Source organism: Dunckerocampus dactyliophorus, chromosome 6 (genome assembly GCF_027744805.1).
Source record: "Dunckerocampus dactyliophorus isolate RoL2022-P2 chromosome 6, RoL_Ddac_1.1, whole genome shotgun sequence".
Lineage (NCBI taxonomy): Eukaryota > Metazoa > Chordata > Actinopteri > Syngnathiformes > Syngnathidae > Dunckerocampus > Dunckerocampus dactyliophorus.
In genome coordinates this window covers 27,516,411-27,534,369 of record NC_072824.1, presented here as the reverse complement: position 1 = coordinate 27,534,369, position 17,959 = coordinate 27,516,411, and the positions used below count along the sequence as shown (strand labels likewise).

Here is a 17,959-nt window from a genome sequence, read left to right as displayed (position 1 = left end):
GACATGCGTTTTTTTAAAAATGCATATGTTTCTATGTGTAGACATTTTGTTGGCATATGCATATGGCATATGGGGGTGTCACAAGACGAGACGATGCACGAGATTGGGAGAACGAGACAAGATGAGATGTTAACTTTCGCTTTACGAAAAGTACAATAAAAAAAAATCTGACTGGAGAAACAAGCTTTTTTTTTAAATTTAAACCGCATCACAAAACAATGCAGGGGCGTTTTGAAATGTTTATTGTCCCACAAATTGACGCAAAAAAAATTATATCAACATTTTTTGAGACCCAATAAACAACCGTTGTGATAATATACAGTATAATAATAATAATAATGTGTTATTTCCTTTAATATGTCATCTTCTGCTCCGTAAAGTTGTGGAATCGGCATTTGTGACGTATTTTCTCACAGGCAATTTGTACTAACATTTGCAGCATTTTTGAAGTGCGGTCTTTTCAACCGTATTCAACAGCAGCATTTCTTCCGCGCCGACTTTCTGTGAACTCACACAATTTTGCGCTGTTGCGTTTTTTTATGACTTTGCCGACCAAACGTCTCAGTGAGTGTTGACTGGCGGGATGAAGGCGCTGCATCCCCATGTGCCGTTTTTTTTTTCTCCCGGACGGGAAAACTGGGTCGGGTGGATATGTTTGAGGCGGGCAAGTTCGTTTTGTTGCCTTTTATGTTGCTACCACTTTCGAATAAGTTTGGCATACTGGCTCATTCACGTTGATGGGCTCACCTTGATCATTATCAATATTCCCACACGGGGGCTGTGACATTTGGCTTTGCTAGCATCTTTTTCCCCCTCCTGTCTTCTATTACCTTACCTTGCATCACTCCTCACAAAGCTCCACTTTTTTGCTGTGTGTGTATGCTAGTGCTAGTGGTCAGTGACTGTATGACTGACAAGAGGTCTCACTCTGTTTGCCGTTGTTCTATGAATCATGTAGGTGCTGAACCAATGCATAGAGTGAATTTTCTTCCCGCCTGTTTATAGGCGAAAGATGAGGAAAAGTGGCGCACATGGCAAGATATGAAGGCTGAGTTATTGCGAGACGTTTTTTTTTCTGCACAACAAACACATCCAAATTGTGAGATCTCGTGACACCCCCATGTATTACACATTTTACAAAACCCGCATTTTTCAAGAAATGAAACGAAAAGAGCAAAATGTTCCATTTAATTCTGCATCAGAATATAATTTTTCCAGATAAAATCTTCATAAAAGATCAAAATATTTGCCTGAGGGTGTTTTTGCACGCCCCCCCCTCAACAAAGAAAAGAGGACACCTTTTAAACTGAGCCTAAAAAGTGAACTAATAGAAAAGGTGTTCCGTGCTTTTTGCTTTTACGCTGCATTTTGCATTTGAAAGAGAACCCAATTCTTTTTGGGTGTGGGTGCTGTTGCCAGTTTACCGTAATTGCACCTTGGGTGGCATGAATACAGGCTGAAACATGAATTCCTGATAAACGGCACACCGTATTTCCATCGGCATTCTGTCTGTGTGAAAATAAAGCTACCGAAAAACATGGACTTCATGTTTTCTGCAAGGGAGCAAACAAAATCAGCAGTAGATGAAATAGTTATGTTCTCTGGCGTGGTTGCACTATGATGCAACACAAAGTCAGCCTGTAGAGGTGTGTGTTCACAATGCACAGGTTAAAGCAAACTGCTCCGTCACTTAGACCGTTACGACTATGATTGGTGTATTTCCATATGCCCATCGATCGTCCAAAAGGATGCGAAAACACCCTCAGTCACTGAAAAGTCTAATCTGATGTTGTTCATACTATTCACTGATACTATGTTCCTTCTGTGTTTGAAAGTGATCCAGTTACCGTATTTTCCCGAGTATAAGTCACAGTTTTTAGTAGTCTAGCTGGTCCTGCAGGCTTATAATGAGGTGCAACTTAGAGATCAACCAACCTTGGTTAGCGTCATAAATGCGTTCTAGAAGGTCCGACTGTGACCGAAACGGACGCTAACTGAATACATTTTTCCCATAAGAAATAATGCAAATGCAATTAAACCTTTCCAGAAAGTGAAAATTGTTAACACAAAACGCATTTTTATAGTTTGACAGTTGTAATTTTACATGCACATACTGTAAATGCATATTAATGATGAATGAAAGGGATAAATGAACATTTACGATTACTTTTACCTTAATTGAAGACGTGATTCCTGATGTGTGTTCCCAAAGACGCAATGTGGCAGCGAGACACCACATGGCCAACATCTTCCTGTTTTGGAATGACTTCTTTGATTTCAATTCAATTCAATTGTGTTTTTTTACCTCAATAACCCAAAATGGAGCCAAAGAAAGTACCAGTGTTTAGATTTTTTTTTTTTTTTTTTAAAAAGGTGAAAAACGATTGAAATGAATTCAAAAATAACTCATGACAAAAGAGGAAAATGGGAACACTCTAATCAAGAATCACGTTAACCTTAAATGTTGATTTATCCGTTTCATTCAAATTGTTTTATGCCTGTTAAACTATAAAAACATGTATTGTGTTAACATTTTTTGTGTCAACCGCTGATAGCATCATAAGGCGGAGTTACATCCCGACATTCGTGCGCCTGCGTGCTGGCCATGTGCAAAAATGGGGAAGATCGCAAGACACACGCTCATCGCCCGCTCCGATTTGCATTTTTTTAAAAGGATGTGACTTACACTCCGGAGAGACTTACAGTCCGAAAATACGGTGTACAGCCAAACACTTTGAAATGATTCATTCTATTCTGTATTCTTTCCGGTAACGATGGCAGTTATCTTGCATATCTCTGATATATTCAGCAGTATCTCTTAAATGTTAATCCTGAGGATGAAAAAAAAAATGGGAAAACACTTCTACATGGTTTACATAATAAAAAATAAAAAAAATCCGGCTTCGTTACCGTCATAACAGCAAGTGTCTCAGAACCTGCACAAGAACACTTGATCGAGGTATAAACGTTGCTGCTCATGCAGCAGAGAGACGAGTGAAACAAAACATGTGCACATGACAACAATATGTTTGCTGTTGTATATTAGAAATGAATGGGTGACTGATTAAACCAAGAACCTAGGAAATGTTCTTTTCTATTCAATGTGTCATGCAAGCTGTAAATCATCCAAGCTAAACTATTAGCGGAAGTGGACTGTGATAACGACATATCTGCGATTTCCCATTGTAAAAGTACATTAGTGTATATTCATGACATTTTACGTAAGACGATGACAAAATTTGATATCCGCGTAGCTCCGCCGCCAACCTGTGATCATTTGTACTTGGGGCAACATGTTTAAACAGCTTCATATTTATTCCTTCTTACCTAAGCCAGCGCTTGAATTATTTTCTGCTTTTTAAGTACAGTATGTGTTCAGTATGGCTTCCAATTCATCAAGTACTAGGAACGCAGCGACTATTATTCTTGTCAAATATGAGAAATTGAAACATTTTCCGACGTATCATGTGTCAATATATCATAGTGTTTATCAGCTGGGTTGTCGTTCATTAATTAACCCAGGTGGCATCAGACTCGGAACTTTCGAAAACTGGATAGACAAAACGAGTAGATAATATTAATAGATGCCGCTACACTTGGGTGGAAACATAATCAAAACATCTAGTAAATCTACCATGGTGGTTTAAAGCTCTGCACAAACTTGACTACGGCCCTCGTTCTTACAGTATAAGTAGAAGGCAAAGCAATGTAAATGTTCTTCAGTGCCCAACATATTTTTCAGTGCATGCGCCATCTGTATTATTGTATTTTCTCTTGAGGTTGATATTTCTATGATAAAGACATGTCATTTTAAAATTGTTTCAAATAAATGTATTTTTGTATATCATCACATTAGCTGTTCTGGTGTTGTTTGTTTTTTCTTTAATGATATTGACAAACTAACGGATCAATCTATTTGAAGTCTACTGTTAACTTACAGGCCGCAAGGTGGCCACACAGGGAAGATCTGGGTTCGAATCTCCGTCGGACATGTCTGTGTGGAGTTCGCATGTGCGGGTACTCCGGTTTCCTGCCATTCCAAAAGCACGCATGTTAGGTTAATCGGCGACTCTAAAGGTATGAATGTGAAAGCGAATGGTTGTTTGTCTATATGTGCCCTGCCATTGGCGACCAGTCCTGAGTGTACCCCGCCTCTCGCCCGAAGGCAGCTGGGATAGCTGGGATAAGCGGCATAGAAGATGGATGGATGTTAACTTACAAACAACATCACAATTGGCCGATAGTTTTCAGGAAAATGTCATCCAAATTCATCCATTTTCTTCTGCTTCTTGAGGGCAGCAGTCTCGGGACTCCTCTGTCTGCAGCTACCTTTCTTCAGTCCCTCCAGTGTGTCCGAGGGCTATCGGTCACGTCCTCACCAGGGAGTCATCGAAGAGGCATCAAAACTAGATGCCCGAGCGACTTCAACTGGCTCCTCTCGATGTGGAGGAGCAGTGGCTCCGCTTTGAGTCCTTCCTGGATGAAGCCCCGGTCCCAACTCGCCACATACTTGCAAGTGCGTGCTGTCTACCTGGGCAAAATTTGGGGATCCATACGTGGTGAGTAACACCTCACTAAAGATTTGGAAGCTCACGGACATGCCGTAGCACTTTTTCGTGCACGAGGAACTTCCACTGCGTTCGAGCTGCGTCGGTGTATGGATTCACGGGTGAAGCACATGCAGTGGCGGACTTAGCAATTTTGGGGCCTAAGGCGAACTCAGCCATGTTCTTTTAACACAAAAAAAGCAGGAAAGGCAGCCTCAAAGGCCCCTATCAATATACAATCTTCCACTAAATTAATATGGGGTGAACAGAACGAGAAAATAAAGTTTCAGATATAAAACCAGTGTCCCAATGCCAGATATTTATTTTTGAACTATACAAAGTGTCAGGATGAAGGCATGGAAATGGGGAGAAATCGGTTGCTTGCAAAGATGACTTATGTTTATGTGTGTGAGATAGAAACAGGGAGAGTTTGTGTTCAAAGGGTGGGGGGGTGTTATGTGCGAGAGAGATTATTTAGACATGAATCCTCTGAAGCAACTAAAGTGTGGAGTGCTTCAAAATATGTAGGGTACGTCTAAATAATTACCATTTCATTAATACAATCTCACACACTCATTAGTTTAGTATGCTAACATCATTATACATGAATATATATGGCGGCTGCTGACAGTGGTGGCCCTGGCCCATGCTGGTTGGGGTGGGGGCAGCTGGTTGGGACACATGCCTACTTTGCCTTTACGGTAGGTCCGCCCCTGAGCGCGTGCCCTCTACAGCCAATGAGCGCACAACACACTGACTTTGTAATCAGTGATCATGTGATTGGAGAACACTGAATGAGAATGCCCCACCTTAAGTAAGTTCAAAGCTACGCATATGACAGCCTCTCTTCCTCACAACGTCTAGGTTTGTTTGGGGGGGGGGGGTTAGCGATGCTCCGATTAGGGTTTTATGCTGACAATTCCAATACCGATCATCCATGAGTGAAATCGGCAGATACCGATACCGACCGATCACATGGATGAAGTGTACATTTTCATAAATGTTCAATTTATTTATGAAGAGTGCTATTGGCGTATAAGGGAGAAAAGTTAGGACAATTCAAAGGTCCCCTGACTGCCATGGAAGCTTAGAAAATTGGCAATTATTAAATAAAAAGGGGGGCCAACGTGATTTTTTTTCATGGGGCCCAGAATTCCTGGCTTCCTTGGCTATATGATGTGAAAAAAGGAACCGTAAAATAACCTTAATTTGGACCAAAACATATTTGACTTGCTTTTTCAAGAGCGCATATGTGACTGGTGAAACGTACTTCCTTAGGGAGACTTTGGATGTGAGAGAACTTTGTCTGGTGGAGCTCGAGCAGGACTGCCAGGAAGTACACAGCGGGTCCAAGTGAGAGAGCAGTCGGCGGGTTACTTGCTTAGCCTTCTGACTGTCACACATAAACACGCATGCTTTTGGGGTGCGGGAGGAAGCTGGAGAACCCGGAGATAACCCAAGCATGAAACTGGCAGGGGCGGATTTACCATTAGGCAAACATAGGCAATTGCCTGTGGGCCCGAGATTTCCAGGGACCCCCAAACGTCTCATAAAAACTGTTTACTGATTTTTTGTTTTGATTTAAAGTACATATTATTGTTTTAGTCTTAATTCACATGCTTAATACTACATCGAGATGTTTTGATGATATTTTTCTCATATTCACAATTATTAGTAGATGTTAAACATTCATCATCATAAACATTCATTTAAAATTGTTTAAAATTATTTTGCCAGTCAGGGAAATAAGCTAAATTAATTCTAAGAATAATTACTACAGAATAAACAAAGCAAAAAAAAAACCTTGATTTAGTTGCAAAGTGACTTTCGGGAAATGAGCGTCTACTTCACCGTGCCTTAGAAGGTCAGGTGTAGTGAAATGAAGACCACGTGTCCTAGTCATGTGATGGCTTTAACCTTGTGAAGGAGCTCGTGTACTTTTATTCATGACGGCAGTTGGAGCAGTGGAGCAATTACAGAGGGTATTGAGTTGGCCTTTAATTATCAATATCAGGACATGGTCTCTTTCAGCAGTCCCGTACACACACACCCCGCATTACACAACCTGGGGAGAATATGGCTCCTTGGCAGGTAGTGTTCATGCAAGTGTCCTTTCAGCCAAGAAAAAAAAATATATTGCAACTGAGTTATCTGTTGTGCTCGATGAAAGACTTTTCTCTTGAAAGAGAATAATTTTATTCCCACATCCCCCAGCTCCCCACTCTCCCTGCTTCTACCCACCCGCAAGGAATTTCATCCACACGAGGAGGGAAGAAAAAAAAAACCCTAAGACTTCATAATAGCTCCCACAGTTTTTATTCTCTTTTTTCCTTTTTGCTGGCTGTGGCAGATGAGAGTTGGACATGAAATCCAATTATTCGACTTAGCAATGCAAGATGGCAAAGATGGCATAGTTGTCTCTATTCACCAGGGAAGTCCACGAGCAGTTTTGTTGTACTTTTGCTTGAATTATTTTTGTCCCCATTTCCTTTCACCTTATGAGCCTAATAAAATATCTTATCAAGTAAAAATGGGAAACAACAATTTTTTTCCTAATACTGTACTCAAACCATCTGTCTCCACATTTAATACAATTCGCAAAAGGTTTCACTTATTTTTCCTCAGACTTTCCCCTTTGCTTTATATCCCTCTTTGTTTTTTTTAAAGAGACACACTTAAAAAATAGATAATCAGATAATCAAACTAATTAAAATATTAGTCAGTGACAACAACTCAACACAAAATGCTTTTTTTTAAATGAAGTGTTTTATTATTAAAGGGAGACAAAAATGCAAACCTACAGTTGGAATTTTTAGAAGGTGTGTGTCCCATTACATCTGGCGTAAAAGTAACGCCGCATTTCATAAAAAGAACATCATAGCAACAGTAAAATACGGTGGTGGTAGTGTGATGGTTTGGGGCTGTTTTGCTGCTGAATGGCTGAAGAAAAACAAAATGAACACTTTGGAGTGGCCTAGTCAATCCTATTGAGATGCTGTGGCATGACTTTAAAAAGGCGCCTCATGCTGGAAAACTCTCCATTGTGGCTGAATGACAACAATTCTGCAAAGATGAGTGGGTCAAAATTCCTCCACAGCGCTGTAAGAGACTCACTGCAAGTTATCACAAAGGCTTGATTACAGTTGTTGCTGGCTGTTAGGGGGCTGGCCTTGGTTCTTACAGTGACCGTGATGTCGGTAATGATTATACAGTAGTTATTACAATTGTGTCCATTACAGTTATTGTCATTCTGATCACTATCATAGATAATCATTTCATTTTACGACTATTACTAGTAATACTGTATGTATGACTGTTTCAATGCAGTATTATCATTGTGGTTGTTGAAGTATTTTGTCCTTTCAGTCATGGTCTTGATAGCCGTCACAGACATTTGCTGATGTAGTCCTGTTTGTTTCTGTTGTTGTTTTTGTTGCTGTTGCCCTTGTCTCTCGCTGTATTTTCCCCTTCTTTTCCCCGCACTACCCCCTTGGTTTTCTTTTCTCTTCTTCTCTATCCCCTCCTGCTCCGGTCCGGACACTACCAAATTTGTATAACAACAAAACATCAAAGTCAAATAAATTCTGTATAACAGAGGAAGTGTATCTCACGCTTTCCCCAGGCAGAGCAAATCTGTTGAGCAGGTAAGGGCATTTAGATCAACAATACTATCTGCCCTAATGGCTGGGGAAAAAAAAGCAAAAATCTGCATTTTGTGTCCAGTTGTGTTGTCGTTGACTAACATTTTAAATTGGTTTGATGATCTTTAAGTGTGACAAACATATAAAGATCAAAAATATAAGAAATCTGGTAGGAGACAAACACTTTTTTCACACCACGGTATGTAGTTCATTTTAACACCTATTCACTCTTCACTGCCAACCAAATGATCTCTTGTCGTCAACTCACAGAAGACTGTAGACTGTGACAGATGAAGGAAAAGTATGCAGCCAAATCCATCAATCACGTGTCAACCACGGAATCCTCATGGAGTTTTAAAACCTGTGTGCATAAACTAATCCATATGCATTGTACAGTAGATGGAAAGACCAAGAAAGGTCTGTATTGAATTCAGTGACAAAAATCTGACACGCTCAGGGCTGAGGGGCAATGAAAAGTATGTATGAGGTACTTATTTCACAGCAATTATACAGAAAAAAGCAAGAATTGACAAGAAATTCAGTGAGTGGCTTTGTTAAATGCAAGTTAGAAAACATGACCGCCTGTGGTGACAACAAAATACAGTCCCAAAAATGTGTCTGGTCCTGAGGTAACTCCAAGAGGGAAAAATAATTTGCATGTGCTATAGTTTATCTTCATGGGCAGGACAACTGGCAACTGGTTCCGCCATACACAAGTGGTCAGCTTTGTGCAATTCTTTTGTTTTGGCTCTGCTTGTAGAGATGAGCTGCTGCTGCTGTTTGTGTTTTCAGCTGCTTTCTTACCAAGTCGCTATTCTGTCTGAACAGCACAGACAAGGAATGTGCGGATGAAGTTGGCCCACCAGTTTTGTGGTTTAGGATCTTCACTATGACTTGGCAGTAAGATATGACTTTGCTCTTCACACAGGACTGTAGGCTCTCATTTGTGGCCGATATTGATGAATGATTATTTTTTGATGTATATGTATATTATGGTTAGCTTGTCACGGCTCGAGAAGCCGCGAAAAATTCGATGTTAAAGTTTCACTTTGAACTCCAAGACATAAAATAAACCAAAGTAAAATAATATGTACATAATCCCATGAATAAATTACCTTGTTTTTTTCTTTTGTCATGACCAAAAGAGCCACAACAAGGAGGCCAAAGAGCAGCATGAAGCTCCAGAGTCGCGGGTCGCCTTCCCCTGGCTTAGGATGTTGTATCAAAGCTATAACAGAGTGTGAGCCAAGGAGCCAAGGAGCCAAGGAGCCAAGGAGTCTCTATTTTAATTTCACCATCCTGAGGGAAAAAACGTTTGGACTCACCATCAACATATATACGTTTAAAAAGGGTTAAATACATTCGAGACACATTTGTCAACAGAATTAAGGAGGAACATGTACATTTAAATGGGTGTTAATTGTAAAATTAATTAGTTATGCGAGCCGCACCACCGGATAGACTGATATGAAAGACAGAGATCCCATGAAGGCAATTTATGCCAGCACTTCAACAAGTCGTTCTGAGTCAGCAGTAATGTTTCCAATTCATCAATAGGGCGCCACGCTAATTTTACAAGGTGATATGCTCATTAAGATGAGCAACAGGGAAAGTACCCATCTGCAGGAATATATACTTGATGAGCACGTCCGAAACGACTAAAACAAACAAAAAAATAAAAAGGGAATAGACACTGAGGCAGTTTTCACAAAAAACGTGTATTTCTGGTTACCAGCAGACTGCCAACTAGATCTAAGGTACTGAAGCCCTTTCATTTTCTTCATCATATGATTTAGTAATCTCAGAATATTTTATTATAGTAACAGAAATAGAATCGTAACTCAGATCTTCTCTCACGGTGCCGTCAATGCATGAGGGGTTTTAACTCATATTTTGTGTCCTCCATCTCACTCAAGAGTCTATTGATTCCCTGACACTTAATCAACCTCAACTAACACAGTCAGATAATACTTAATATGGCCTAAATTACTTCAAATAGCTGAAGCAGTGCAAATGAAAAATCCCTTCTGTGGTGCTCTGTTTGAAATTTCTCAGGAAGTGAAGTACCGAGTACTCAAGAAAACTATTTACATCTTGTCCAGAACATTTCACCCTTACCCCTTTTCACCCGAGGTGGTTCCAGTGGTAGTTTAGAACCACAGCCTCACTTTGCGCCATTTTTTGTCTTTTTGACCTAATGTATGTCAGACGCACACCGACCCGCTAGTAAATTCAATCCAGCCCGCAGGATGAAAGTTTTTTTATAAGGTCTACCCCCTATGTTCCCAAAGTGAGGTACACATACCCCCTACGTGTGTGACAAATGTCGAAGAGGGTACGTAAAAACATAAAAATAAAAACAGCGTGACTACATTAGCGCATAACACAGTTACGTAATGCGCATGAACGCCTCAAGCGGACTTCCCTGCACAGAGCAGGGAGTACAGTGCAGACAAAAAGAGCCAGAGCATGAAGTTGTTCGTTGTTCTGTGTGTGTTTTATGAACAAGTGAGTAAGTTCGATGATTACATTGTGCATTAAACGTGTGAAAAGTGAAGATTTCATTTATACTGTGTGCTAGATGACAGCTGGTCTTCTTGCGTGGTGCTATACTGTAAATAATGAATGCATTGTCTGAGCTGTAGGAGGCTGCACATGGTTTCTTGACTCACTATGTTAGAAATATGCTACACGAACATTGTGTGTCTTTTTCGGGCATTGCGGCCACTTTGTTCCTTGAGTGCACCATAGTTGTGTGCCGTGTGACGCATGTTGAGATTATATGTATGATTTTCTCCGACGCTGCACAGACTGACGTGTATTTTCTATTCCTCTTTTACCTCGTCTTTGTTTACAAATGTTAACGTTGTGTGTCAATGCATAGAAGTGAGCTTTAATAATGTTGTTAGCTCTGTGTTGAGTGCTAGTGTGTTACTTGTTTGGTGCATAATCTCATGGTATTTGGGCTCATATGTCAATTTAGCTCAGCACTAAGCCTCAATTGAGTTGACTAATTGAGTTATAATTATGCTTATGTGTAGCATTGGCTGCATGGTGTTACTGATTATTCTTTTACAACAGCTAATACGCATACGAGCCAGTGAGTTTTACATCGGCACACGTCCTGGTGTATGTGCATACATTCCCAGGGGAAATGTCGGAAGGGGTACGGGACTGTGAAAAAGTTGGGAACCACTGGTCTCCGATTGGTCTCTCCAATTTTCTACTGGTCCCACACCCTTATTTGGCAAAATGTTTGTTAAAAAAAAGAGAAAAAGTGGCTACAGTGTGCTATGGTGCAGTGTAGTTGTACACCCGGGGTCCCCAACCACCGTGCCGTGGCCCTGCACCGGTCCGTGGACAGGGCCAAACTGGGCTGTGGGAAACTTTCAGTTGCAATGATAAAAAAACAAACAAAAAACACACTTTAAATACGTTTGTAAGTAAGTACATCAAATTGTATGTAAATGGATATCAAGTTTGGAAATATGGGCCATTGTTTTATTCAAAAAATACTATACAGTTAGAAATCCCACTGTCTTGCATGTTTATGTTGTTTGTTGTGAGCGGGGAGCCGTCCCACTTTGTTCGAAGGTCCTTGAAAGCACCATCTAACTTTCCCCCACGCTGCACAGACTACTATTTTTTCCTGTTTTTCTTTCATCACATATTTGGTCCCAAGTGCCGATACTATGTGGGACTGCATAAAGGTAAGGTTTGATGACGTTATTGACTGCTAAAGTAAATATTTGTCCGGTCCACAACCTCAAGTTAATTCATGCTAGCACACGCTAGCCTGTTATGACACACATCAAACAGCGACGGTAAAATCTCTCTGAAAAACAAATGGCAGGCTGGTGAATGTTGGGTCTGCATTCATTTTGTGCTTTTAATTTGATGTTGTCCCTGTCTTAGTTTTACACACCACATTAGAAATAAATAGCATTTGATCGTGATAATGTACCACAATCCCCTTCCCCCGTCCGCCGGAGGTTTGTGGGAACGAGAGCCGGTCCGTGGGTCCACTGTTGTACACTACTGCAAACTGCAACCGCAATAAACACGTAGGTGAGAAAATTGAATTTGAAAACTTTATTTTTTGAGAGGAGTCATCCACATGTAATATAAACTCTTCCCATTTGGGCATACCCACATTTCCGCTGATTGTAGGACGTACTGTATCTCCACTCTTGTCCTTTTGGTCGCTACCTACGCTTGGGACCGTAGGTGGTGTTGGGAACACAGATTGACTGTAAATTGAGGGATCTCCGTGTGGCTCAGATTTGGAGGTGCTCATCCCAAAAGCTTCACACTCAGCTGTGAACGGCCCCTGAGAACGGTGAAGTTCACAGACTGATGAAGCCATGAAGGATGAAGGACTACATCATCTGCACTTAGAGACAAGACCCAAAGGCTATCAAACTCGAGAAATTCTGTCCATAAAAGTAATGAACAGAGACGGGGATTGTACAGGTATGGGATGGCCCCTTGTACTGAGCCTCTCACCCCGTACTCTGAGCGCATTCCCACAGGACACGATGACGGAAATGGTTACATGCTCCAGTATTTGCAAGTCCAGAAAACAAGTGGGCTAACTCCCGCACACTCTCCTGTACCTTTGCAAGGGTGTAGAGCTAATCCGGTGTTCCATGACCACAACAGAAACCACATTACACCTCCTCCTCCCACTAAATCCACAGCCTTAAGAAATTCAGGGTGAATCTCGTGCATCCCGAGGGCCTTTCCACTGAGGAGTTTCCTCGACTGTGGTCATTGGTGGGTGTACGTCCGCCCTCTATGGAAGGTGTGTCAGTGGGATTGAAAAGCAGTCCTACAGTTGATGCCACCGCTTGGCCATTCTGAGGTGTTGGACAGTTAACCAGAACCTTATGAGGCCGACTAAAAACTGTGCTCCTTGGCCTCACCAAACTCTTCCCAAACAAAAATGTTCGCTGCAGCCACTGGTTGTTGACAGCCCCCTTAACCTCTGGTGTCCACTGTTGGGTTCAGAGGTTACTACCACGACTGCCATCGACCAACTTGCAACCACAGCTCGAACTGGCAGACTGGGGCACATAACACAGCCCATTCAGACTCAATAGCCCCTGTTTTGTTTTTTTCCACCAACCATTCAGCAGCACGGTGAAGCAAATTGAGGGCTCTTAATTCACTTGTAGGAAAATGCAATGCAATGAAAATATTAACTTAACAGTATTAATCTTTAAATTCATTTAACACATCAAAGCACGGCAACTTAAAAGAAATTGCACAGCTGGAGATGCTGCTTTTCCACATAAAATGAATATCAAAACTTTCAACAAAGTGTAATAGCTTGCTGAAATGGCGGCCACTGTGTTTCAGAAGGCCATTTGAAAATAATATATGTTGACTTGCTTCGTTCAATTAGCTTGTGCATTTAATTGCACTGGCACGGATCCTTTCATCCAGTTTTTTTTTTCAACTTCAAACAATCTTAATTCTAAGGTCATTAATGTAAATGAGCATCGCAACTTTTTTTGCTTTGTTAACATAACAGCTGACGATGCACGCATATACGCAGGCTCATATGCAGACATACACACTGCATAAATGAGAACAAAAACGTTGGACGTTGCGCCTTGAACAATCCTTGAATTAATCTCTGTAAATTAGAACGAAAACGCAGACTGACAACGTTGTTTATTTCACAAGATTACGGAATACAGACACGACAGAAAGCCAAGTTAAATATAATATTATAACATGACCCGATAAGTCTGGATCAGGTCATTTTGCGGAATTAGGAGGAGGGTGAGGGCAGGAGGAGATGGATTTGGTCACCTGTGCTGACCCGCCATCGGGAGGATGTTGTGGTAAGAGTCGAAATACTCAATGAATGACGGGCACCACCTGACGACATCAACGCCTCCGGGTCAAGGCTACGTTCACTTAAAGGCAAACTGCACTTTTTTGGGAATTTTGCTCATGTGGAATGTGAACACGCAACGAGAGAAAAGGAGTTAGCGTGAGCCAGCTAACAATGCACGTCGTGGGAGGTGCCTACTTTGATGATAAAGCCCTAACAAAAAAGAAACGCCAACAGTGTTCCATTTACATAACTGACCTGCATATGAACCAAGCTGCAGCGATATTGTTATTGTAGCGGCTAACACGAAAAACTATAATTATCTGGCGGAGTGACACGACGCCTCGCTAGCCGCTCATCTCAGCGTCACTCACAGTGCATCAAGCCACTGCAGCGGGACAGACGGAAGAGTGGATACTACTGGCTCTCAATTTCGCTACTAAGACACGAGATGCTCTTTTTCTGTCAACAGTTTTTACCTGACGACTGGAGTACAAGTCTTGCGTTGGAAGACAGAGCCATCCCAAGGAGAGCGGATATTGTAAGTGTCCTTGCTGCTTTTATGCTCCTGTTGTTGACGGAAGTAGCGTCAGCTTCTATGGGCTATGTCACATCACCTAGCCTAGGAAGGAAGTTCCGATAATGTTTGAAATCATAAAAATATGGCAAGATACTGTAAGTATGACATGTTATCATCAATGTACTTGTTAATGCATGATCACAGTATGTATTGAAACGGAGAGGGTTCTCAGGGTGTTGAGATGTCTCCAAGGATGCACTGGTTTGGAGCGGTCAAAGGTATAGATGTGTGTTCAAGTCAAAGAACACGGCAAGTTGTCCTCTGTTTGGTGGATTTGGTCAATAAGTGGCAGCAAGGACTGGTAAACTGTGGTCTTTGTAAGGCTTTATGCTGTGGTACTGTAACAATATACAAAGAATACAAAATGTCACTGAATAAATAAACAGTAAATGAATGTAACTAATATTACACATAAACATAATGATTAGCCAAAGGCACATCAAATACAGAACTCAATAAGGAAATTAAGTCAATATGATGCTTATTAATATAATAAATCGCTATACAGTTAGCTTGAATGCTAATGTTAGCATTAATGAACACAAGTTACACTGAACAAAAGTGTACAATAGAGCTCACACAGATCTAAAAACTGAATTAAAACCTCACCTTTATGCATTCACGCACAGCATTAACTTGGGAAAACAAGGATGAGGCGCAAGGAAGGAGAGGAAAGGTACATCTGCCTGTACAGCGTCGGAGAAGTCATAAAAAAGACGTTTTTAACTGATGCAACATCACACTACTGCGGTGCGTTCACTGACGGCCAAACACAGTGGGACAAAACAACGCCCAAATCGAAACATTACCAGTGAAGCATAAACAACACAAAACATGGTAAATTATGGGCTTTCTAACATGTATATAAAACGTTAGAGTTTTTTGAGGGGGCTTTACAGTCGTAATAGGTACCTCCTATGACGTGCAATATTAGCTAGCTCGTGCTAACTCGTTTTCTCTCGTTAGAACGCAAAGAAAGGGGAAAGAAATATGTGTTCATGTTTCACATGAAATTGTGGATGATGGGCAAAATTCCCCCACAAAAAATGCAGTTTTCCTTTAAGGTGAATGAAGGAGAAGTATGTTCAGGTGTATTTGTAACGCATTCACCTCCTGTTTCATCCCCCACATACACATACATTAAGGTCAATAGCGTGCAGCGATCTAGCATCGTCTCTATTGCAGTTGCAGCTGGGTTCTGTTTCAGTCCCACGTCTTCCTGTCACCATGTCGAAGTACCCTTGGGCAAGATACTGAACCACCAGTTGCTCCTGATGCTCTGTCTTCCGTCAGGTGTGTAGTAGGTGTGGTAACAGGTAGAAAAGCGCCATACACGTGAACGTCCATTTACCATTTTGCTTTGTTTGCATCAGATGTACTGCTGCTGTTATACCCACCGTTTTTTGTCTTGTTTTTTTCTGCCAACCTTGTTATTGTGTGTTTTATCTTTTTCGATAGCCAAGTACTCGCTGGTGCTGTCACGGCTGTGAATGCTGTCGTGTTGTTCTCTTCGGCTCTCTTTTCTTTCTGTCTGCTCCCTCTTAAGCTGAGTGATAGCTGGTATTTTTTTTTTGTTTCATTTTTTTAAGTGTGTGGGAGTCGGCGCATCGGAGGTGCAGGAGTCAAATGTCGAAGGCGTGCGAGACTGGACAGTTAAGAAACCAATACATTTGACACAATAAAGCAAAGTCCGCTCGTGCTGCATGGCTAGTTCTCATGCCACACCGCTGGGACTTCCCCACTGCCTCAGACATTTCGTGCGCAAGCTGCACCAAACGCTCTGCAAACACTTTGCGACGACTCTCAACACACCAAATCCCCACCAGCCACCCAAAACGCCAACGTCAGCAGCTGCCCTAAAGCCTGCTGCAAAGAAAGGCCCGGGGCCCGCTCCTATCGCAGCGGCATCCACCACCGCCAAAGAGACTGGCTCCCGTCAGCCAGCAAACCACTCAATGTGGTGCCACGGTTTGTATTTCTGAGTCGCCCCCTTTTTTTTAATGTTTTAGCATTGCTAGATAGTAATAGTAGTGATGTCGTGATATTTGGTTCGGACAAATCTACAGGTACAGTTTTATTTGAGTTGTTCTTACCTCCAGGTGTGCACAAACTACAAATCTACACTTGACACATTTTTAAATCTAAACAAACAAAGAAAAAGATATAAAAAGTTATCGGTTATCGGTATCGGCCACCCTTACCAACAAGAACTGCAATCAATCATTTGTGATAACTTGCAATGAGTCTCTTAAAGCGCTCTGGAGGAATTTTGGCCCACTCATCTTTGCAGAATTGTTGTAATTCAGCCACAATGTAGGGTTTTTTAAGGTCATGCTACAGCATCTCAATAGGATTCAGGTCGGGACTTTGACTAGACCCCTCCAAAGTCTTCATTTTGTTTTTCTTCAGCCATTCAGAGGTGGACTTGCTGGTGTGTTTTGGATCATTGTCCTGCTGCAGAACCCAAGTTGGTTTCAAACAGATGGCCGGACATTATCCTTTAGGATTTTTGGTAGACAGCAGGTTTCATGGTTCCATTCATCACAGCAAGTCTTCCGGGTCCTGAAGCAACAAAAAAGCCCCAATTTGACTACAAAACATTCAGAATGCATCTTAATGCCCATTTATTAAGGATATTTACCTCCAGATGTTATACCTCACTCGCACACATCCAGGCTCTCACAAACACATACTCTTCCGGCTTCCACCACTTCCACCACCAAGATAGCACAAAAAGCACACTGACCCCCAGTGGCGTCATCTGGAACTGCATTGAAACTGCCTTTTTGCCTGGAGGGGGATGTATTACCATCGAAGTAGGTTGTTAACACATCCAGCGACGACGTTTGCTGACCAGAACTCATAGCAGAAGAGGAATGTCTGCTGTATATGAAAATAAAGGGTCGTTTTGAAATAAAACATAATGAGGTATCTTGGTAGAAAACAACAATTATCCTTCAGGCCTCAGCACCCACTGATTGATTATAAATTTGATTGTTCCCATGGAAGCTGCAGTGGTTAGCACAATTGTTTCTGGAGTAACCCCACCATGAAATCTGTGTGTATTATTTCCCTGCTGACCAATCTTGTTTATCCAGGCGCATTTCGCCAAATACTACACTCTCTCCTGCGCTTTCAGCAGTTCAGTATTCAAGGTGATGCGGTGTCTTTGATCTCAACGTATTTAATCTAATCCCGTCTTTCTGGAACTACTAGCAAGTAAAGCTACATTGGCGCTAGAAGTGTTCTGCTACCCCTTTATGTCGTTTCTATTTGTTTTGAGTTGTTCGTTCCAGGTTTTACTCACCTCCTCCATGTTCCACAATGAAGTGTTTCTGTTTGACGC

The 17,959-nt window shown here is 41.5% G+C and overlaps 1 long non-coding RNA gene across 1 annotated transcript; it reads right to left on the bottom strand.

The window, feature by feature from the left end:
• Positions 1-11,455: 11,455 nt before the first annotated feature.
• On the bottom strand, positions 11,456-15,376 carry LOC129182163 (uncharacterized). Its single transcript, XR_008570578.1, has 3 exons — positions 15,223-15,376; positions 14,738-14,951; positions 11,456-14,655 (listed from the first exon to the last, which is right to left on the bottom strand). It is a non-coding gene; the product is annotated as an uncharacterized LOC129182163 (long non-coding RNA).
• Between the last annotated feature and the right edge of the window lie 2,583 nt (positions 15,377-17,959).